This window comes from Lissotriton helveticus, chromosome 2_1 (assembly GCF_964261635.1).
Source record: "Lissotriton helveticus chromosome 2_1, aLisHel1.1, whole genome shotgun sequence".
In the NCBI taxonomy this organism is placed as follows: Eukaryota; Metazoa; Chordata; class Amphibia; order Caudata; family Salamandridae; genus Lissotriton; species Lissotriton helveticus.
This window is the reverse complement of record NC_136059.1, coordinates 200,853,631-200,878,683: the sequence shown is the minus strand read 5'-3', so window position 1 is coordinate 200,878,683 and position 25,053 is coordinate 200,853,631.

Here is a 25,053-nt window from a genome sequence, read left to right as displayed (position 1 = left end):
TATTTACAAGCAATTTGCGCCACAGTGAAAGGTCTTACATTAAAATGGGAAAAATAACATCAGGGACAGTCAATTGCCTTATAAAGAAGCATACACCATTATGTCCTTGTCATAAATTTAAAAACAATTCCTTTTCCCCAAAAACGATTTTCAAATCAAAATTTCAAAACACTGCACATGGGAAAATTACTTAAAATGTCCTTAAGACACATAAAAGCGTTTTTTAATTGCCTTTGCAGCATGTTTGTATCACTTTTAACATGGCTATGTAACACAAACATTAAAAATCTAAATTTTCCTTGCACAGGTGGGAGCATATTTACAAGCAATTTGCGCCACATAATTCATAATTTTCTCCTTAAAGCACACTATTCTCTATCTAAATTAAAGAAATATTTTCTCACCTTAGCAAATACTTTGAGTTTGAAAACAGTCTCAGAAACACACCAATTTGTCTTCAGCAGAGCAAAAGGTATGCACGCCAGAGTCTGCAGCTATCAAAAGCACAGAAATGCTGTAATTCTTCACACATATCTCTCATGTCACCCAATCAAAACTCTTCCCTCACTTTTTTTCAAATGAAAACCCTTCCCCCCTCTGCCATTTCATGCCTTTTCTGCATAGCAACCACCTCTTGGAAGACTTCTGGTGTTTGCAAGTTCACACAACAATGTTGCAATTGAACTCTGAACTCTCAGTGCACCTGCATATCCAGTGCATTCTTTCATTTAATGATTTTTTATTGACCATTCAAAATACATCTTTCAAATAACTCATCCGTGCACCCTAACTTTCTGTTTTCAGCAATCAAAATCCACCAATCACTGTTACTGCTTCATGAACACAGAAACTCCACATTTTTTTTCATTTTAAACTCTCAATTTTTCAACTGCCATTTCATTGCCACACTTCATCTGACTGCAGGAGAACCTTCTCTCACCATGTTTTCTGTCTGGATTGTTGGACATAGTTATATTCACTGGGCTCAAAGGTACACTGAAAACAGGAATTTACCTAACCTCAATTTACAAGATGTGGAAATTAAGTGGTTTGGCCACAGAGGATTAAAATGTCACCAATTGATACCATTGGTGAAAACCTTTATGCATTTGCCCAAACCTGACCTGTTAATTGTGCACTGTGGAGGTAATGACTTGGGCACTTTGACTGGTGTAGGTCTGGAAATGCTTTTAAAGGACACCTTTGAGCAATTAATGGCACTTTTTCCTCAGACTGCCTTGGTATATTCAAATATATGCCAAAGACAGAAATGGAGGTGGTCAAACCAATTTTGTCCACAAATTGAGAAGTCGAGGAAGCATGTAAACAAATCTGTTTCAGCTTACATGAGAGACCATGGAATGGGCTCCCTGTACAACAATAACTTGCGTTACTACATGCAAGATATCTACAGAGGAGATGGAGTTCACTTCTCAGATGAGGGCAACAGAATTTTCACTCTGAATTTAAGAATGTGCATTGGTACCTACTTATAAGTACCTAAATGTACCATAAACCCAAAAGCTCTTCTCAGAGCTACCCTACATCTGATCACTCACAATTATTATTTTACTCTAACATTTTTCACTAATTTTCAACAAAGTACGCTCCCTGGGGCGCTACCCGGTACGCGAACCGGGAGCTAACCTCGCGAAATTTTTAAAAAAAATGTTTTTTTTTCGCAAATATGGGCCTCCTCAGCCACCCTCACAAAACCTAGGGGGTCAAGATAAGTCTACCGTGCCCCCTTCTACCCATTCTGAACATTATTTGCCCTCCATCTTGTATCTTAATTCGACCGAAACACAAAATGGTGGACTCCCGTTACGCTTAAGGTTCGCGAACCGGGGCGCTCAACGGTTCGCGTACCGGGTCGCTCCCTGGGAAGCGCACCATCAAAAAAGGTGGGAAAGTAGTTCACAGAAAAGCCACTGGAGACAATTTCACCAAATATAGACTAGCTCATACTACATACCAATCCCTACCATTTTCACAAATTTGATTGGAATTCCATTTAGCCATTTAGCCTGTAGACCTCTCTAAATACCGTGAGGTAAATTACTTCACAAAACACATCTGAAGTGTTGGAATTGACAACCAATTAAAATGTTACTTTCATTTTCTACTTTTTTTACCTGACATTTGATTGGTTATATACCTGAATATATATAAAGGAAGAGAAGAAAACACAGTCATTTTGACTACTACTTCTTGGTGTACATTTCAATAGGATTTTCACTAATTCCTTCAACTTCTATCTAAAGGTAAGTTTTTATTTTTAAAACTGAAGTATATTGTGCACCATAAGTTAATATGGTAAACTTTTTCTGATAGTTATATACTATCCCTCTGTAGTAGTTATAGATTTAGATAGACTTCTCTGTTATAGTTATGGATGGAGTTAGGCTTCTCTTGTATAATTATGAATTTACTTACGTTAAATCACATACACTTTTTTATATTCCTACTTCCACTCTGATACTATACACTGCCCAAAATTAATCCCAACAGTGCCCTATCTCTACTAATATATATTTTTTTAATCTAAATTTCAGGCAAAATGGAAGGCGAACAGAAAGTTGAATTTCAAATTGTCCTGCAAGAGAGCAGCCAAGAAATCAATGATGAAAATGATATTGAATTTTTCGATGAAACTTTAGACAAAGAACTACTGCAATGTGTACAAGCAGTAGATAACCTCCTTGAAAATGAGGACATTTTACACCCTCAGAGACTACAATGTATATTCAATGATAATTATGAAATTTCTGACAATGAAATGTTAGAAAGTTTAATAAATTATGAAACACAATCACAATAAAAAAAAATGCTTAAAAAATAAAGAAAATAAAAAATAATCAACAAAAACAACAATCAATTAACATACAGCATTTGAAAAGTCTATCATTCATTTTTCATTGCAGTACGCTGCCCAGAACGCTTCCCGGTTCGCGGACCGGGCGCTCCCCGCGCAAAAAAAACCAAAAATTTTTTTTGTTTTTTTTGCCCCGCGGGGCCCTTTTAAAACCTCCACATTAAACCTAGGGGGTCAGGGAGGATCTAGTATGCCCCCTTATGGTCATTTTCGCCTTTGTTTTGGCCTCCTCTTGTCTCTCAATCCTACCGAGAGACAAGATGGCGGCCGCTCCGGACTGTTTAGAATGTTGACAGACACCGGAGAGCCAATCAGCTTAGCTACGCGAAGTTCCGGTACGCTTAAGGTCCGCGGACCGGAGCGCTGCCCAGAGCGCGCTTACAGATATATATCTTTTTTTAAACGTTAATTTCTCAAGATCCACTGGAGCACATATATTGAGACCTAGAAAAGGCACATCGGGCTACCAGTCCCTACAATTTTGCCAAGTTTCATGCAAATCCATTCAGCCGTTCGGGCTAAAAGTGAGGCCAACCGCCCTATGGAAAACTCAATGTTAAAAACACGTTTTGGGACCCCCCTTTTTTCTCGGCCCCCCCTTGACGAAACCCCCCCAAATTTCCAAGGGCTGCTCAGAAACAAAATGTTCCATTTTCCAGAAAATTTCAGCCAATTCCGTCCACAAACGCCAAAGTTATTAGACATAGAATTTTCAAAAATCCCATAGGGAAAAAATCCTAACTATATATACCTACTGGCGACCGCCAGTAGGTAATATATATATATCTATATATATATATATATATAGATATATATAGATATATAGATATATTCACTGAAAAAACCATAGGTTTCAGGCCTTATATAGTTAGGAATTAGCTTTTAAAAAACCTTTGAAATTCACTCAAAAAACTAAGTTTTAGGGGTGTTATAGTTAGCTGGACATTTCACTCATACAAAACCAATGAAATTGCTGCTATATAGTTAGTTGTACTAACTATATTTCGCGCACCCGCAATCCACTGCTGATGATGTCACATATTAGATCATCCATGACATTTATTTATTTATTTATTTATTTTGCGGGTTTGTAGAGCGCTAGAATAAACTCCCAAGGGAGTATCTCCGCGCTATCTGACTGCTGAACCTGCAGGAGATCGAATTCCCTGGCTCCAAACTAGTTCTTAGACTGTGTGGTTAGACCTGAAACAAGAACGTCTTCAGCTTTTTCCTGAAGGCCAGATGGTTTTCAAGCTGCCTAAGCTGGAGAGGGAGACCATTCCATATCCTCGGTCCCCTCACAGACAGAGCCTTACCCCCTTGCCTTGCCCGCTTGATCCTAGGAATCGTGAGAAGCATTTGGTCACTGGACCGTAGAGCACGAGAAGGAACATACGGCACAAACTTGTCTGCCAGATAGGAGGGACCCAAACCATGAAGTCCTTTGTGGACCGTACAACAGATCTTAAAAACAACTCTCTGACGGATGGAAAGCCAATGAAGCCTGGCAAGTAGAGGTTTTGAAGGTGTTCTCGGAGGGGCATTTAGAACCAACCTGGCTGCGGTGTTCTGCACAACCTGTAACCTATCCAGGTCCTCCTCATTAGCTGACAGCAAGAGACCATTACAATAGTCAAGACGACTGATAACCAAGGCCTGGACCAGGGTCTTTCTGATGGTGTCTGGAAGCAATGGAAAAACTCTGCGCAGCAATCCAATGGTCCGAAAGCAAGATCCAACAATGTTGGTAACATGCTGCTTCAAGCTGAGTTCTTGTTCCAGACGTACCCCTAGGTTCTTGACTATTTGCTTAGGCTCGGGGACTGGGCCTAGATCTAAAGGCCACCAGTCAGGAGCCCAGCTGATCTTAGCCTCACCGAAAAGCATAACCTCTGTCTTTGAAACATTGCACTGCAACATATTCAAAGACATCCACTGGGAAACTGCTCTCATCCCCTCAGAGAAAGAATGTAATACCTCTGGAGTAAGATGGTCAAAGGGAAAGAGCAGCTGGGTATCGTCAGCATATGACACTGGGCAAAAACCAAAGGCTCTCAGGATATTAGCCAGGGGGGCCACATAGATGTTGAATAAAGTAGGGCTCATGGTCTCATGATGTCACTGACATGGTCAGTGACATCACTGATGACATCTCAAATGACATCACTGATGACATCACTGATGACATCATCCAGTGAATGTGGTTTGCTTCATTATTTAAATATGCATTATATATATAGCAATTTGCATTGAAGAATGAGTGGTTATATATATAAATAAATATTTGGATGGAGGATTTAGTAGCAGTGTAATTGACTGTTTACTTGACCAGTTTATAATGTCTCACTAAATATAGTGGATAGTGACTAAACTGTGTGAATATCTGTATCACTTTGTCAGTTGTTGTGTAAACTGATTCTACAGTTGGTTACTAGCTATGTGAAAGTCTATATTAGTTATTGATTAGTTAACTGAGTATTTGTATGGGAGTGTGAAAGTGTGTGTGGTTCGGTGGGGGTTGTATGACTGTCCAAAGATGTGTGAATAGTTGATTCAGTAGATATATGAAGTTAAATCTACATGTTCTAACAGTTTGGGTGAGTGAAACTCTTTATGTGTGTGGTGATGAGCAAATATATTTCTCAATGGTACAGGTCCAACAAACTAGAAAAATAAAAGGCAGTGTATGTGTCAGTTGTTGTATATAAATAAGTATACATAAGACTCAATGATTGTGTGAGTGACTGTATGGATAACTGTATACTTGTAATACTGATTTTATAATTCACTAAGTATGACTTACTATCTAAATGAATAGATGAAGTGGTGTTTGTATAAGTGTTTTGCTAAGTAAATATGTAAGTATGATCCATTGTTTGCATAAGTGAGTAGGATGACTTCATATGTGAATAGGATGTGTGCTGTTGTTTAATGTCGATATAGGTGTATAAGTATTTTTGATAGTGTTCTATTGTTCATTGACAGCATGTATGAGTGAATCTACAGGTAAGTGATTAGATGTGTGTATACATCTATGAATCACTGAGTGGATTTTTAGATACTTGTATTGCTGTGACAATGGATTCAAATATGATACTCTGTATTTTACAAAGAGTGATGAAAAATTGTAATAGTGTATGAAAAGGTGTATGTGATTGTCACATGGATGATGTCATCAGTGATGTCATCAGTGATGTCATTTGAGATGTCATCAGTGATGTCACTGACCATGTCATGAATGATCTAATATGTGACATCATCAGCAGTGGATTGCGGGTGCGCAAAATATAGTTAGTACAACTAACTATATAGGAGCAATTTCAATGGTTTTGTTTGAGTGAAATATCCAGCTATACACCCCTAAAACTTATAGTTTTTTGAGTGAATTTCAAAGGTTTTTTAAAAGCTAATTCCTAACTATATAAGGCCTGAAACCTATGGTTTTTTCAGTGAATTTCAAAGGTTTTTTAAATGCTAATTCCTAACTATATAAGGCCTGAAACCTATGGTTTTTTCAGTGAATTTGCAAGGTTTTTTAAATGCTAATTCCTAGCTATATAAGGCCTGAAACCTATGATTTTTTCAGTGAATTTGCAAGGTTTTTTAAATGCTAATTCCTAACTATATATGGCCTGAAACCTATGGTTTTTTCATTGAATTTCGAAGGATTTTTAAATGACAATTTTTAAATGTATTAATTGTTATCTTTTTTATACTGATTTAGCTACATTTTTGCAGGCAGGTGTTCAGAGGGCACACCCCCTTTTTACAACGTTCTGCAGCGCAACCCCTGGCGCATTTGCAGAGGAGGAACTAATTCCCCTTGCATACTGGGGGTTCCTGGGGGGCAACTAGCCCACCAGGAGAATCCAGTATAAGCCAGGGAGCTGCATTACAGAGACGTGTAATGAGGCCACACTCTTTTTTACACCTCTCTGCAACGCAGCCCCCGGGCGTGTTCGCAGAGGGGGAACTAATTCCCCTTGCATACTGCGGGTCCCTGGGGGCCAACTAGCCCACCTGGAACCTGCAGTATGCGCCAGGGGGCTGCATTGCAGAGAGGTGTAATGAGGCCATACCCTTTTTTACACCTCTCTGCAGCGCCACCCCTGGCGTGTTTACAGAATAGGAACTAATTCCCCTTGCATACTGGGGGTCCCTGGGGGCCAAGTAGCCCACCAGGAGCCTCCAGTATGCGCCAAGTGGCTGCGTTGCTTTGCCCCGGGGGCGGCGGTCCCCGGGGCAGTGTGGGGGGGATTGTGAACCCCCACACTTCTTTATCACTATGCCGCCGTGATTTGGTCCCCCCGGGGGGTAATTTTTAAAAAAACAGACCAGGTTTTTTTTTTTTAATGTGGGCCTTTTTTGTCCTTGTGGGACCACCTGGGCAGGCCTAGGGGGTCAGGGTGTATCTACCCTGCCCCCTTTTTGTCTTCTTCACGTTTGTTTTTCTGCTTTCTTGTGCCTCGGTCTATCTACACGCATACATATACACATATATATATGCATATATATGCATTTATATGTATGTATGTGTATATATATATATAAATACATATATAAACATATATAATCTGCATATCTATATAAATACAAATATAAATGCATGCATACATATACGTATATGCATACATATGCATGTTATTTACATGAAAGTTTGAAAAACACTATTAAAACAAAGCTAAAAAGCCATCTCATTACAAACAGAATGGCTTTAACTTAAACGAGGGCGAGATCTATTGCATTTTCAATGCTTGTTTACTTTAGTTCCATCAAGAAGGCATTCAGATGGGTCACACATTTGCCATAAATTCTGAATGTTAGCACTCTAGTTGCTCATTATATCACTGTAGTAAAGCTACTGCTCACCAGGGAAGGTATTCAAAGTGCATGTTTCAGTCTGCATGTCAGAAGTTTTTTTAATGTAATAAAAGAGGATTTGAGAAGTACCTCAAAATGTGCCCTAATTTTTCTTTCTGAAGCACTAATCATACTTTCTATGGCAAAATGAACCCCCTCATTTTGTTCCTTTTTAAATTAAATGTTTTCCGACTTACCACTTCATTCCAATCAAAATGGCTTCTGGTGTGCCATACTTTTGTCATAAGTAAGACTGTTAGCGCTCTAGTTGTTCTTTAGAACACTCTGGGACATTCTGTCATTGGGCTATACTTGGGCTACATCTGGGTGATATTTGGGCTACATTTGGGCTCTTTTGTCTCTGGTGGCCATCTTGGGAGACTGCATGTCAGAATTTTTTAATGAAATGGAAGAGGCTTTGAGAAGTCACTCAAAATGTGCCCTAATTTTTCTTTCTGCAGCACTAATCATACTTTCTATGGCAAAATATACCCCCTCATTTTGTACCTTTTTAAATTAAATGTTTTAAGAGTTACCACTTCATTCCAATCAAGATGGCTTCTGGTGTGCCATACTTTTGTCATAAGTAAGACTGTTAGCGCTCTAGTTGTTCTTTAGAACACTCTGGGACATTCTGTCATTGGGCTATACTTTGGCTACATCTGGATGTTATTTGGGCTACATTTGGGCTCTTTTGTCTCTGGTGGCCATCTTGGGAGACTGCATGTCAGAATTTTTTAATGAAATGGAAGAGGCTTTGAGAAGTCACTCAAAATGTGCCCTAATTTTTCTTTCTGCAGCACTAATCATACTTTCTATGGCAAAATGAACCCCCTCATTTTGTTCCTTTTTAAATTAAATGTTTTCAGACTTACCACTTCATTCCAATCAAGATGGCTTCTGCTGTGCCATACTTTTGTCATAAGTAAGACTGTTAGCGCTCTAGTTGTTCTTTAGAACACTATGGGAAGCTGCAGTAGAACACAAAGGAATCAACTGACAGTCGCTGCCCTTGTTGGATGTACATGTTTTACTGAGAATGTCAGACTTCATTCTCACATGACTGAGAAAGATAATGTGAATTTACAGAATTAAATATGCTTTCAGTTTAGCTTATAGATCCCCTTCCAAACCACTGTGGGAAAAGCATGAGATAATAGTTTTCTTTCAAACATGATTCATGATATCCCAGCAGAAGGCTTTTTCACATGGTAAATTCACCTTACAACACACCACAATTCCTAGAATGAGTATGGTACCATCAACAAATGATTTATAATGTAACTAAAGTCCTAAAACCTTCTATTAACTGCAATGCTTTTTAATGAGGTGCTATCATGTATATTAGTCCCAAGATGGCTGCCAACACTTCTTGGATGAAGAATTTGTGTTTTGAAAACAATTTGTTTTGCCTTGGGGGTCCTTGTGGGACCCCCTGAGCATGCCTAGGGGGTCAGGGTGCTTCTACCCTGCCCCCTTTTTGAGTTCTACACGTTTGTTTTTCTGCTTTCCTGTGCCTCAGTCTACCGAGGCACAAGATGGCTGCCAACACTTTCTGGTTTGGAGTGTTGACAGACATTGGCAGCCAATCAGAATGCAGCTCGTGCTCGAAAGGTAAGCGTACAGTAAGCTTACACGTAAGCTGCTATAGATATATATATTTTTTCTCTTTTGATTTTCTCAGGAACTACTGGAGGGATTTTCACCAAATATAGCAAAGGCACATCTGCGTACCAGTCCCTACAATTTTGCAAAGTTTTGCGTAATTCCGTTCAGCGGTTCGGGCTGTAGACTTGTCAGAACGTCCTATGGAAATTAACATGGGGAAAACACGTTTTGGGACCCCCCTTTTTTCTCAACCCCCACTTCACGAATCCCCCCAAAACTTTCAGGGAAGGAGCGCAGCGGAGCTGGCCAAAATTTTGGGAAATTACACGCAAATTCCTCAACGGGCGCCAAAGTTATTCCCAATAGAATGTTGCGGATTTCCTATGGTAGCCAATCCTAACTATATTCACTGAAAAAACCATAGGTTATAGACCATATATAGTTAGGAATTAGCATTTACAAAACCTTGAAAATTCACTGAAAAAACCATAGGTTATAGACCATATATAGTTAGGAATTAGCATTTAAAAAACCTTATTTTACTCACACAAAACCATTGAAATTCCATATATAGTTAGTTGCACTAACTATATATCGCGCACCCGCAATCCACTGCTGATCATGTCACATATTACATCATTCATGACATGGTCAGTGACATCACTGATGACATCTCAAATGACATCACTTGAATGAGTGGATGTATAAGTGTCTGGATGAAGGATTTAGTAGGTGCGTGACTGACTGTATGAGTGAGTGATTAAATGTGTCTCACTGAATGCATGGGTTAGTGACTAAACTGTCTTAATTTGTGCATCATTATGTCTGTTGTTCTGTAAACTGCTGCATGTGTTGATCATTAGCTATACGAGAGGCTATATGTGTTATTAATTGGTTGCCCAAGTATTTATATGGGAGATTGAGTTTGTGTGGGGGTGGCTGGAAGGTGTGTGACTCTATGCATAGATGTGTGAGCAGTTTATTCACTAGGTGTATGAGTTCAAGAGTGCATGTGGAAACAGCTACATAGGCAGTTGACTGTGTGCATGAGTGAATGGATATCTCAATGCTACATGTCATAGTAAGTACATATGTAAAACACAGTACATGTGAGAGTTGGCATATATAAATAACTGTGCATGAGAGCCACTGAATGAGTGAGTGGTTGTATCGATCATTGTGAACTTGTATCAGGGATTGTATAAGAGAGTAAATATGTGTTAGTATATGTTTCAATAAGTAAGGTGTGTTTAACTGTATAGTTGAAGAAATGGAGGTGAGATTGTTTCTTTGCATGACTGACTGGGTGTGTGAGTAACTCCATGGATGAGTGGCAGTGTGTGAGTGTCTGTATACACTGAGTGTATCTAAGGTTATATTAGAGTCTGAAGAGGTTTATCGTATTAGCACAAGAATGATGTCATTTGAGATGTCATCAGTGATGTCACTGACCATGTCATGAATGATGTAATATGTGACATGATCAGCAGTGGATTGCGGGTGCGCGATATATAGTTAGTGCAACTAACTATATATGGAATTTCAATGGTTTTGTGTGAGTAAAATAAGGTTTTTTAAATGCTAATTCCTAACTATATATGGTCTATAACCTATGGTTTTTTCAGTGAATTTTCAAGGTTTTGTAAATGCTAATTCCTAACTATATATGGTCTATAACCTATGGTTTTTTCAGTGAATTTCAATGGTTTTTTAATAGCAAATATCATAAGCTGTCGAATGTCAAGTACGTGGTAAGTAAAAACATTTTCGTGTTTATGCACACTGATCTGCTTTGAATGGTGCCCCCCCCCCCTCATTTCTATTAGGAGTACTCTCTCTTTGCAGATAGTGAAAGGTAGTTAACGCAGGCCTTTGCCCCGGTTGTAATCCGTCGTGCCTGCTTCTCTCTCCATTTGATTGATTGTTATCCAAGTATTTACTGTTTTAGAATTAGTTCTCTTTGGTTCATTCTCTATTTACAAACAAACACAGAGTCGCAATACTCTGTTTAGTCTTTGCAGATAACGAAAAATCGTGTAAAAAAAAAGAAAAGGAATCGAGTAAAATCAGTAGGCCACTAATGGGATCTCTTTTTGACCTCGCTAAAATAGAAACATTAGGAACAACCCCTCATGACAAATACAAAACTAGTGAGATGAACTGAACTCCACACAATGATGGCTGCAAAACAGCTCGGCTCCGCCACCCACCCCGCCCAAAATAACGATAAAGAGCGGCTGCCATGATTGGTTGCGGAATGGCCACAACGGAGCTACGAAATGGTGGTGCTCTCATGCTAACCCCAGCTTCAGTCTGAAACATCCAGAAACACTGTAGACTACCAATTCGATCAGTTCCGGTAGCGCCCCAATGTAACCCGGTAGAGAAGAACTAGCCCTCCCCTCTTTGACTGATGGTTCTTGTTGCCTGTCCCTTCTGTTGTCATTTAACAGAACTATTTAGCCTGCTGAAAGGGGTTGTGTTTCGACCGCTGGTTGGTGGAGACATTTTGACTATATTCTGGACCTGCGTTGTCGCGTAATGCGTCATATGACGCGCCGCGTTAGCGCATCCGGAAGTCATCCGGGGCGCGCAGCGCGTAACGTAAGCATAACAAGTCATGTGACTTGTTAATAAAACTTTTCATTGGTTCATTTTACTTTTCTTATTCTAATGATGAAAGCCTTGGTCATATCACCTAAAAATTACGCTTTTAATTACTTCCGAACATTATTTTTTCTTAAATATATGTTATAATGTTCCAGGCTAATGTACTTTCCCGGAAATTTTACAACTGTTCTGCAAGTAAAATATATTCTTTTTTCGAGAAAAAGAGCGTTTCTTCATCCCATGACGGAGCCGTTGAGCAAAAGAGGGTCGACCTGCTGTCTTAGTCGCCGATACGCCTGAATATGAGATTCTTATCGATCACTTTATGTTGCAGGAATAGAAAACACAACAGCCCTTGACCATTTATCTTTACTGCGTTCCTTCGTATTATACCTTTTACCCTTCATGTAATTGGTCTGCTTTATTTCACTTGCCTTTTAATGATTCTAAAACAGTGACTATTATTAAAAACTTTACCAATGTATATACTACTACCATGTTTTCTTTTAAAAACCTTTATTGTGAAAATTTCATTATACAAATACGAGCCTATAACCACGTGGGCCTGCCACGGAGCAAACTGTAATCGTATATGATGAATAGACATTTACACTGTAGAGGAACGTAACGGGCGGGCCATTAGGTTGCAAGAACTAAGGTGTCTAACAGTTACGGAATCGGTGGACGTACATTTTATAATTAAAATACGACAGGGCCAGTTACAATAAAATTATCTAGATATACATTTGCGGGCAAGTACCATGGGTGACGTTAATTTGAATTTTCAACAGTACAGTAATCAATAACACATCAGAACTTAATATCAATAGGGATGTCGAAATATTCAATCAATTCTCGTCCCCGCCCGCCATGTGCTTCAAAACTGCATACGTATCTCGTGATTTCAAGGTTCTGCAACCAGTACACAACAAGGAGTTACGAGTCCCATTTATTCAGGCGCCATTTTGGGCGAGGACGGGCAGGTCCAGGATATAGTCAAAATGTCTCTACCAACCATCGACTATGATGATGTTCATATGCTGTATTTATTAGAGTAACACTCATCTGTCCACATGAAATTAATTTACCACAATCTAAACATGTCATTTTAATCTTTCCAATCAATCAATCAATCAATCAGGTCATTTGTAGAGCGCACTACTCACCCGTAGGGTCTCAAGGCGCTGGGAGGGGGGGGGTGCCGCTACTGCTCGAACAGCCAGGTCTTGAGCTTCTTCCTGAAGGAGAGGTGGTCTTGGGTCAGGCGCAGATTGGTCGGAAGTGAGTTCCAGGTCTTGGCGGCCAGGTGGGAGAAGGATCTTCCTCCTGTTGTCGCTCTTCGGATGCGGGGGACGGCGGCGAGGGCGTGGTTGGTTGATCTGAGGAGGCGCTTGGGAGTGTAGAAGTTGATCCGGTTGTTGAGGTAGCTCGGGCCTTGGTCGTGTAGGGCTTTGTGTGCGTGGGTGAGGAGACGGAAGGTGATTCTCTTGTTGACCGGGAGCCAGTGCAGATCTCTCAGGTGTCCGGAGATGTGGCTGCGTCGGGGGATGTCGAGGATGAGTCTCGCCGAGGCGTTCTGGATCCGTTGGAGTCTCTTCTGGAGTTTTGCAGTGGTTCCGGCGTAGAGGGCGTTGCCGTAGTCCAGTCGGCTGGTGACGAGGGCTTGGGTGACCGTCTTCCTCGTCTCGGTGGGGATCCACCGGAAGATCTTACGTAGCATGCGCAGGATGTTGAAGCATGACGAGGAGACGGCGTTGACTTGTCTGGTCATGGAGAGGGAGGAGTCCAGGATGAAGCCCAGGTTGCGTGCATGGTCCGTCGGTTTGGGTGCGGTGCCCAGGGCGGGGGGCCACCAGGAGTCGTCCCAGGCGGAGGGCGTGGAGCCCAGGATGAGGACCTCCGTCTTGTCTGAGTTCAGTTTCAGGCGGCTGGTCGTCATCCATTCGGCTACGTCTCTCATCCCTTCGTGCAGGTTGGCTCTGGCGGTGGCGGGGTCGTTGGTCAGGGAGAGGATCAGCTGGGTGTCGTCAGCGTAGGAGATTATGTTGAGGTTGTGTTGGCGTGCGATGGTCGCGAGGGGGCTCATGTAGACGTTGAAGAGGGTGGGGCTCAGTGAGGATCCTTGAGGGACGCCGCAGATGACTTCGGTGGCCTCTGACTTGTACGGTGGTAGGCGGACTCTTTGTGTTCTTCCGTCGAGGAAGGAGGTGATCCATTCCAGTGCCTTCTCCTGGATTCCGATGTTGCTGAGGCGCTGTATTAGGGTGCGGTGGCAGACAGTGTCGAAAGCCGCGGAGAGGTCCAGGAGGATGAGGGCCGCTGTTTCTCCGTTGTCCATCAGAGTTCGAAGGTCGTCGGTGGCGGCGATGAGGGCGGTCTCGGTGCTGTGGTTCGCTCGGAAGCCGGACTGTGAGGGGTCGAGGGATCCATTCGTCTCGAGGAAGGCGGCCAGCTGTTTGTTGACGGTCTTCTCGATGACTTTGGCCGGGAACGGGAGGAGCGAGATGGGACGGTAGTTCTTGAGGTCGGTGGGGTCTGCTGTGGGTTTCTTGAGGAGAGCGCTGAGTTCGGCGTGCTTCCAGCTCTCAGGGAAGGTGGCGGAGTCGAAGGAGGTGTTGATGATGTCCCGCAGGTGGGGTGCGAGGACAGCGTCGGCTTTGTTGAAGACGTGGTGAGGGCAGGGGTCAGTCGGAGATCCGGAATGGATGGAGTTCATGGTGCGGATGGTGTCTTCGGTGCTGATCGGGGTCCAGGTGCGGAGGGTGGTGGTGGGTGGCGTCGTTGCGGTTGTGGCTTGCGTTGGTTGGTTGTTGAAGCTGTTGTGTATGTCCGTGATCTTGTTGTGGAAGTAGGACGCGAGGGAGTTGCAGAGTTCTTGCGACGGGGTGATGTCATTGTTTCCGGCGTTGGGGTTGGATAGCTCTTTCACGATGTTGAAGAGTTCCTTGCAGTTGTGTGCGTTGTTGTCCAGCCGGTCCTTGTATGCATTTTTCTTGGTGGCGCGGATCAGTTGGTGGTGTTTCCGGGTGGCGAGCTTGAGGGTGGTCATGTTGTCCGTCGTTGGTTCCCTTCTCCAGGCTTTCTCGAGGGCTCGACAGTTCTTCTTGGAGCTCTTGAGTTCGTCGGTGAACCATGGTGTTTTTCTGCTGCAGGATCTGCTGGGTGGGGTTCTCAGAGGGGCGAGTTCGTCCGCGCAGTCGTTGATCCATTTCGTGAGGTTGTCGGCGGCCTGGCTGGGGTTCGCTGAGTTGGCGGGAGGGTGCTGGCTCAGGGAAGCGGTGAGCTGGTCGGCTGTGATCTTGTTCCAGCTTCTTCGAGCAACCTGTTGCTGGTGGTGGTGGATCGTCGTTCTTCTGAAGGTGAAGTGGACGCAGCTGTGGTCCGTCCAGTGGAGTCCTGTTGCGTGGCTGAAGGTGACGTCTTTGCTGGATGAGAAGACGGCGTCGAGTGTGTGTCCGGCGAGGTGGGTGGGGGTGGTCACCAGTTGCTTGAGTCCGAGGTTGTCGAGGTTGTCGAGCAGGCTGATGGTGTTGCGGTCGTTGTTGTTCTCCAGGTGGAAGTTGAGGTCCCCCAGGAGGATGTAGTCGGCGGAGGGGAGAGCGTGCGGGCTGACGAAGTCGGCGATGTCCTCGCTGAATCGTGTGCGTGGTCCCGGGGGTCGGTAGATCAGGGTGCCTCTGAGGGTGGTCTTCGGGTTGGTGTGGATCTGGAAGTGCAGGTGTTCAGCGGTGGTGAGGGTGTCATCGGTGTTGGTAGTGATGCGGATGGTGTCTCTGTGGATGATGGCGATGCCTCCTCCCGTCTGGTTGGCGTTTCGGTCCCTCCGGGTGATCTTGTAGCCCTCTGGGATGGCGATGGCGATGTCTGGGGCTGAGGAGGCGTTTATCCAGGTCTCGGTGATGAAGGCAACGTCGGGGGTGGTGGTGTCGAGCAGGTTCCAGAGTTCTACGGCGTGTCTGTGGACGGAGCGGGTGTTGAGCAGGATACACTTGAGGTGGGTGCTGCTGGAGTTCGGCTTGGCGGGTGCAGGGAAGGTCCGGATGCAGGTGAACTTGCAGGCGTGGCAGCTGAAGTGTCCGTGGGTGTGCTTCGGGGCGGCTCGGTGACATCCTGGGATGTGGCCGGTGTTGAGTGCGATGAGGTCGGCGGCGCTGTAGGTTCGTCGGGTCGGCTTCCGTCGGTGGGGGCCAGGGGTCCTGGCGCTGGGCGCGGTCCAGGCGCGGACGGGCGCAGACGGGCTTACCTTTGGCGCGCCTTCGGCGCACAATCGGCGCGCCCGCTGCGCGTCAACGCTGCGCGTGCGCACGGTCGCCATTTAAGGCGAAGTGCGCGGGTGGGCGGGTCAGCTGGGAGGCGGGAGCGGGGAGGGAACACAAGGAAAAAAGGGGCGGGGTCGCAAGTGGTGGCGGGAAGCGGGGGCGGCGAGGGAGGCGGGAAACAGGACAGGGGACGGCGAAACAGGCACAAATTCCAGAAAAAAGACGCTAAACACGGGCCAAAAAGACTAGGGGAGAAAAAATACAAGCACAAATTACAAGTAGCGCAAAACAAGGGCAAAGACAAGAGAAACCAAAGCAAGCACAAATGCAGTCAAAACAGGCAGCGAGGCGGCGCACAGCGGAGGGGCACACGCAGCAGCTGGTGGCCGTGCGGCGCGGGGGTGTCCCACAAGTGGGTCACACTTACCTGTGCCGCACGGTCGCCATTTAAGGCCAAGTGCGCGGGTGGGCGGGTCAGCTGGGAGGCGGGAGCGGGGAGGGAACACAAGGAAAAAAGGGGCGGGGTCGCAAGTGGTGGCGGGAAGCGGGGGCGGCGAGGGAGGCGGGAAACAGGACAGGGGACGGCGAAACAGGCACAAATTCCAGAAAAAAGACGCTAAACACGGGCCAAAAAGACTAGGGGAGAAAAAATACAAGCACAAATTACAAGTAGCGCAAAACAAGGGCAAAGACAAGAGAAACCAAAGCAAGCACAAATGCAGTCAAAACAGGCAGCGAGGCGGCGCACAGCGGAGGGGCACACGCAGCAGCTGGTGGCCGTGCGGCGCGGGGGTGTCCCACAAGTTCTTCTAAATATTTGGGACCGTTTCCCTTGCCTCTGAAGCTCTCAGTGCCACTTCTTTGATGAATGTACTAGCAGGTCAGGGGTTCTCCTCCAAATCTCTCTTTTATGCAGCACTATAATTAATTGGTGCCACCTCTCCATATGACGATGCATGGTATAGTTACCACAACTATATTTTTTTTCGGTTCCTCTGGAGAGTTCATCGTGGCAGATGAAGCGTGTAACGTACCGGGCATTTACCTTTTTTTGCATGTACAGGAAAGGAAAAAAAAATCGAGCGTCCGAGTTCTAAGGTGTCCCAGGGCCATTTTAGTGGACCAGGCCCAAATCCAAAGAACAGGCCGCCATTTTGAGAGTCCTCTTGCAGCCGCCTGTCGCTGTAGCATCAAGAGCAGCCGAAACTCAGCTGAATGGCAACTGAAACGGTAAATGGGCGCCCCACTACATTTCAGCATTGTAGGATGACCACACCAGTACAGCAACTTGCTAGACATCACCTCGGTGCCATCCGGATCTCGGCGCCCCACTGCAGATGAAGTGCCTCTCAACTATGAAACCACCACGGTGACATCCGGATCTTGGCGCGTTGTGCTGCCTTCGGCCTATTCGCACATCGGTCCGCTACTGACGCCATCTCACAGGCTAATGGGGTGACCCACGCCGAGTTTCAGCATTGTAGGATGACCACACCAACTTGCTAGACATCACCTCGGTGCCATCCGAATCTTGGCATCTCAACGCCTAGTGGTATCTTCCATACAGAAAATATTGTTACGCTGCCTTTGGCCCCATTCGCACATCAGTCCGCAACTTAGACATCACCTCGGTGCCATCCGGATCTTGGCATCTCAGCGCCTTGTGGTGTCAGTCAGAAAATATTGTTGCGCTGCCTTTGGCCCCATTCGCACATCAGTCCGCTACTGACACCATCTCACAGGCCAATAGGGCGCCCCACGCCGACTTTTACCACTGTACGATGGCCACACCAGTGGCACAACTTGCTAGACATCACCTCGGTTCCATCCGAATCTTGGCATCTCAACGCCTAGTGGTATCTTCCATACAGAAAATCTTGTTACGCTACCTTTGGCCCCATTAGCACATCGGTCCGCAACTTAGACATCACCTCGGTGCCATCCGGATCTTGGCATCTCAGCGCCTTGTGGTGTCTTCTACTCCGAAAATATTGTAGAAAATATTGTTGCGCTGCCTTTGGCCCCATTCACACATCAGTCCGCTACTGACACCATCTCACAGGCCAACAGGGCGCCCCACGCCGACTTTTACCATTGTACGATGGCCACACCAGTGCCACAACTTGCTAGACACCACCTCGGTGCCATCCGGATCTTGGCATCTCAGCGCCTTGTGGTGTCTTCAAATCAGAAAATATTGTTGCGCTGCCTTTGGCCCCATTCGCACATCGGTCCGCTACTGACGCCATCTCACAGGCCAACGGGGCGCCCCACGCCGACTTTCAACATTGTAGGATGGCCACAGAATTGCGACAACTTACTAGACACCACCTCGGTGCCATCCGGATCTTGGCGCGTTGTGCTGCCTTCGGCCTATTCGCACATCGGTCCGCTACTGATGCAAACTCACAGGCCAACGGGGCGCCCCACGCCGACTTTCAGCATTGTAGGATGGCCACACCAGTGCGGCAACTTGCTACACACCACCTCGGTGCCATCCGGATCTTGGCATCTCAGCGCCTAGTGGTGTCTTCTATTCCGAAAATATTGTTGCGCTGCCTTCGGCCCCATTCACACATCGGTCCGCTACTGACGCCATCTCACAGGCCAACGGGGTGCCCCACGCCGACTTTCAGCATTGTAGGATGGCCACACCAGTGCGGCAACTTATTAGACACCACCTCGGTGCCATCCGGATCTTGGCGCGTTGTGCTGCCTTCGGCCTATTCGCACATCGGTCCGCTACTGACGCAAACTCACAGGCCAACGGGGCGCCCCACGCCGACTTTCAGCATTGTTGGATGGCCACACCAGTGCGGCAACTTACTAGACACCACCTCGGTGCCATCCGGATCTTGGCGCGTTGTGCTGCCTTCGGCCTATTCGCACATCGGTCCGCTACTGACGCCATCTCACAGGCCAACGGGGCGCCCCACGCCGACTTTCAGCATTGTTGGATGGCCACACCAGTGCGGCAACTTACTAGACACCACCTCGGTGCCATCCGGATCTTGGCGCGTTGTGCTGCCTTCGGCCTATTCGCACATCGGTCCGCTACTGACGCAAACTCACAGGCCAACGGGGCGCCCCACGCCGACTTTCAGCATTGTAGGATGGCCACACCACTGCTGCAACTTGCTGGACACCACCTCGGTGCCATCCGGATCTTGGCGCGTTGTATTGCCTTCGGCCTATTCGCACATCGGTCCGCTACTGACGCAAACTCACAGGCCAACGGGGCGCCCCACGCCGACTTTCAGCATTGTTGGATGGCCACACCAGTGCGGCAACTTACTAGACACCACCTCGGTGCCATCCGGATCTTGGCGCGTTGTGCTGCCTTCGGCCTATTCGCACATCGGTCCGCTACTGACGCCATCTCACAGGCCAACGGGGCGCCCCACGCCGACTTTCAGCATTGTTGGATGGCCACACCAGTGCGGCAACTTACTAGACACCACCTCGGTGCCATCCGGATCTTGGCGCGTTGTGCTGCCTTCGGCCTATTCGCACATCGGTCCGCTACTGACGCAAACTCACAGGCCAACGGGGCGCCCCACGCCGACTTTCAGCATTGTAGGATGGCCACACCACTGCTGCAACTTGCTGGACACCACCTCGGTGCCATCCGGATCTTGGCGCGTTGTATTGCCTTCGGCCTATTCGCACATCGGTCCGCTAATGACGCCGCCTCACGTGCCAACGTATTTTCTCCGCATTTTACACCCTATGCCGCATAACAGGTCATGTGACTTGTTTATAAAACTTTTCATTGGTTCATTTTACTTTTGGTTTCCTAATGATGGAAGGCTTGATCATGTGACCTAAAAACAACACTTTTCATTGGATGAAAACTTTTTTTTTTTCCCAAACGATGAAAGCCCCACCTTGTTTCTGGATGTTTCAGACTGAAGCTGGCGTCAGCATGAGAGCACCACCATCTCGTAGCTCAGTCGTGGTCATTCCGCGAGCAATCATGGCAGCCGCTCCCCACCAGAAGCCTGCAGGAGTCGGAGCCCCCAAAACTTTTGATGAATTCTCAAGGCGGAGGGGACGCTTTCGAGAATGGGGTCCAAGACCTAGCAGACAAGCGTCCGATTTCCAAGGTGTCCCAGGGCCATTTCAGTGGACCAGGCCCAAAAAGGAAACAGCCTGCCGCCATTTTGAGAGTCCTGTGACAGCCGCCTATCGCTGCACCGCAAGAGTGGGCGCAACTCAGCTGAATTGCGGCTTTTGACACAGTGGACCAAAAACGGACGGAATGGCAACTGAAACGGTAAAGGGGCGCCCCACTACAACAGATGACACTCCACCTGGAGAGGCCCGTTCACGCCGCCTCCCCCGGAGCGCCCCACGCCGTTATTCGGAGCAGCATTGTACGATACCAAAACCAGTGCGGCAACTTACTGGACATCACCTTGGTGCCATCGTTCTGCTGCCTTGGAACTATTCGCGCAACAGTTTGCTACTGATGACCCACCCCCTGCGACGCCCCATGCCGTTATTTGCTGGGTGGCAACTTACTAGACATCACTTTCGTGTCATCTAGATTTCAACGTTCTGCTGCCTTGGAACTATTCGCACAACAGTTTGCTACTGATGACCCACCCCCCCGCGACGCCCCACGCCGGAAATCTGGACGTTGTGCTGCGTTGGGACTATTCGCACAGCCGACCGCTACTTCGTTGTTTTTCCCTAAAAATGTTTATATGTTATTACTATTTTTGTTTTCTTGTATATATTTATAAATTATTAAAGTTTTATAATCTTACTACTTTGTCGGAGTGCTATATATTTTTAATGTGACACATAATTGTAAAAACTTTGATGTACAAAGAGTCATCCCTGGAATCTTCCGCTTCGGGCTCGGTCCCCTCCCCAATCACAATACAGGATGGTTTTCAGATAATAGCAACGCTTCTGCTGTGACGGATCTCATCGAGTGTGGGCCTTGATCTACTATAACTCCTTTGAAGAGGGGTGATTCTTTACAGCTGTGGCCATAAACTACATATGCAGGGCTAGCTGATACCCTAGGACCAGCCTGGACAATCGGACACAGAGGAAAAGGAGTGTCAGAGGGTGCGGTAGTGAATAGGGCGAAAGGGAGGTGTCGGGCGGGCACAGGGTGTGATTCTCAGGGAAGAGCAGCGCAGATGGGGGGAGGTTTATTACCCATGCATAAGACAGAGAGCGGGGGTGACCACTGCCTGGGGGAGATGCTTGCGAGGGTGGGGAGCCATGCTAAGGATCGACAGCGTGCACAGAGTGGGTCTGGTCAAGGCATCTAAAATGGCTGCCGTGCACGACAAAAGTGTGGCATTTCAAAAAAGACAAGATGGCGCAGACAATGTTTTTCAACACTTCCTGATTTCCTTCGAATCGAACGTTAACAGACGTTGGGGCATATTACCAAAGTTAAGCGATATTTATCCATAACGATGCTTAGCAACGATTTTTTTACCGTCAGAAATTATCGCAGATAAACCTTGCTATTATCAAGGTTTATCGTAAATACGATAAAAAACGACCGCAATGCATTAATATCGCTGAAAACTCAGCGATATTCATGCATTACCGAGCTAACGCTCTTAGCCATGTTATCCACCTCCCATTGGATAACATGGCTAAGAACTGCTCAGGGCAGGTGGTAGCTTTTGGAGATATTCGCGCTTATCTCGAATATTTCCAAAACTTGATAATAGGAGATAGCGATGTTAGCGACTGTTTCCAGTCGCTAACATCTTGGCATGCCCACTTTGCATGTCATTAGTGATAAATATCACTCACATGCAAAGTGGGGCCCAAGATGGTCGCTATCTTCTACTAGCCGTCGCTAACTGGTGTTAGCAACAGCTAGGTAATACACATATAATTTTATCTCCGCGAAGATATATATCTTGTTTTTGAACGTTAATTTCTCAAAATGCACTGAAGCACATATATTGAGACCTAGCAAAGGCACATCGGGCTACCAGTCCCTACAATTTTGCCAAGTTTCGTGCAAATCCATTCAGCTGTTCGATCCTACCGAGAGACAAGATGGCGGCCGCTACGGACTGTTAGGAATGTTTACAGACACCGGAGAGCCAATCAGCTTCGCTTCGCAAAGCTCCGTAACGCGAAAAGTACGCGAAGCGGTGCGCTGTTACAGATATATATCTTTTTTTGAACGTTAATTTCTCAAAATCCACTGGAGCACATATATTGAGATCTAGCAAAGGCACATCGGGCTACCAGTCCCTACAATTTTGCCAAGTTTCGTGCAAATCCATTCAGCTGTTCGATTATTATTATTTTTATTTTTTTTTGCCCCGCGGGGCCCTTTTAAAACCTCCACATCAAACCTAGGGGGTCAGCGACAATGTACTATGCCCCCTTATGGTCATTTGCCCCTTCGCTTTGGCCTCCTCTTGTCTCTCGATCCTACCGAGAGACAAGATGGCGGCCGCTACGGACTGTTTGGAATGTTGACAGACGCCGGAGAACCAATCAGCTTCGCTTCACAAAGCTCCGTTGCGCGAAAAGTACGCGTCCTGGGGCGCTGCCCAGTCCGCTGTTACAGATATATATCTTTTTTTAAACGTTAATTTCTCAAAATCCACTGGAGCACATATATTGAGACCTACAAAAGGCACATCGGGCTACCAGTCCCTACAATTTTGCCAAGTTTCGTGCAAATCCATTCAGCCGTTCGGGCTAAAAGTGAGGCCAACCGCCCTATGGAAATTAACATGGGAAAAACGCGTTTTGGGACCCCCCTTTTTTCTCGGCCCCCCCTTGACGAACCCCCCCCCAAATTTTCAAGGGCTGCTCGGAAACAAAATGTGCCATTTTCCTGAAAATTTCAGCCAATTCCGTCCACAAACGCCAAAGTTATTAGACATAGAATTTTCAAAAATCCCATAGACAAAAAATCCTAACTATATATACCTACTGGCGACCGCCAGTAGGTAATATACCTACTGGCTATCGCCAGTAGGTAATATATATATATATATATATAAATATATATATATGAACCAAAACACCCAACTCCCACGGAAATTCCATGGAAAAGCAGGCACGGACACGAAGTGGCATTGGATTCGGCATTTATTTCTTAGTGCAGGACGCCCTCAATCACGAGCACAAGAAGAGACGCGTTTCAGCCTTCAAGAGGTCTTTGTCAATCAAGTTTGGCAATGCATAGCTCATGAGTTAAATAGCCCATCCCACTGACCCAATTAGTAAACATGGAAAACATATTGTGGAAAAGTAAATTTTGCCATGTTCTGTGTCCCTACGTGTCCTCCATCCTATGTTATATGTACATGATTAATATGCATATATATGTATTCCCCATGATCGATTAAAGACGCAATTACAGTTGTGTCCATCTCCAGTATGCCAGTTTCCAGTTCTCGTGAAAGCTACGAGTATTAGGCCTATGTAAAGCTACGTTGCCACGTTTCTCAGTGTGCACGTTATTTTATTGTAAAGTCCCCGTTTCTAGGCCTCAAAAGGGCCCGGACTCAGATTCAGCTCCTGTCTCCTGAACCCTCGCTGAGGAGCGATACAGCCCCCACCTGTATCCCTGACCCTTCACTTACTTCCTGCCTCACAGTGCCCGGCTCGGCCTGGCTCTGCCTGCCAGTCTGCCAAGAGTATGTTATGATTCTAGTTATCAGTCCAGCTCTCCTTCTCTGCATTCCTAAGCTACTGAATCGCATCAATAGTTTCAGTCATCGTCTAGCCTTTACGTCTCCATGTAAGAGAAATACTGTATTTATGGTCATTTAATATTCCTCAACACACACTACATGTAGAATAATGCATGCACCAGTCTTAGTGTCTGTTAGCCTTTGCCCTGATAACTTTTGGATTCTATCAACATGTTCTCTAAACATCAGATACTAGATAGTGTTTAGGTACATGTCGCTCTGACTCTCCAGACTTTCGTCTCACCTTCTAGCTCAGAAGTCATAGCCCCCAGCTTCTCCCTAGTTACACGTCATTGCCAGCTTGCGCGCACCACTAGGTTAGAGGTCCCGGCTCCTTAGGTAGCCCCCTCCATGTTTCCGCCCCGTTTATGACATATTCTGTTACGTCTACATCACATGTACATCACATGTCTATGTACACGCCTCTTGTTACACCTACTTTCACCCTTATCTTTCGCGACTGCTACAGGCCCCACCCACTGTTACGCCTACTGTATGTATTGTAATGCAATTGTTTTAACTATATATACTTGTGTACTGTTATTAAAAGCCAGCGCGCTCATTCCAGATCCTGCCCGACAGCTGTCGGGGCCCCCTGTTGGCTAGCCATCCCAGATCTTGCCCGTGCAGGTTGTCCTGTTCCTGTCCTTTATGCTGTATTAAACCTGCAAACTCCTACTACCTCGAATCTTGACTCTTATTTATTGAGCTATCTGTTATTGTTATATCCAGTCAAAAATAGAGGTATTATTTATTTATTTACCACATAATGGCGCCCGAATAGGGACTTGCCCTTTCCCCACGCGCCGGTGAAGCCACGCAAGCCCCCTGATCCTCTGCAGCCGTGACGGAACCATACCGTGCACCTGCAGATATTTCTGCTTCAAGTATCCCTCAGGCCCACGGAGGAGACGGAGGTTGCGGTCCAGCATCCAGACGAGGCGGTGGAGGAACGCGGCGAGTCCCGACCAGAGCCCAAGCCGAGAGTCCAAGGTCCGAGGTACCCGGAGGCCCACCCGTAACTGAAGTCCGAAGTTCGTCCGTCCGGCGTCGTAGCAGTCCAGTCCAGTCTGAGGCCTTCCGTTCTTGCTGCCCGGTGAGTACCGTTGCTGGGGTAGTATCTAGACAGGGTCAATTG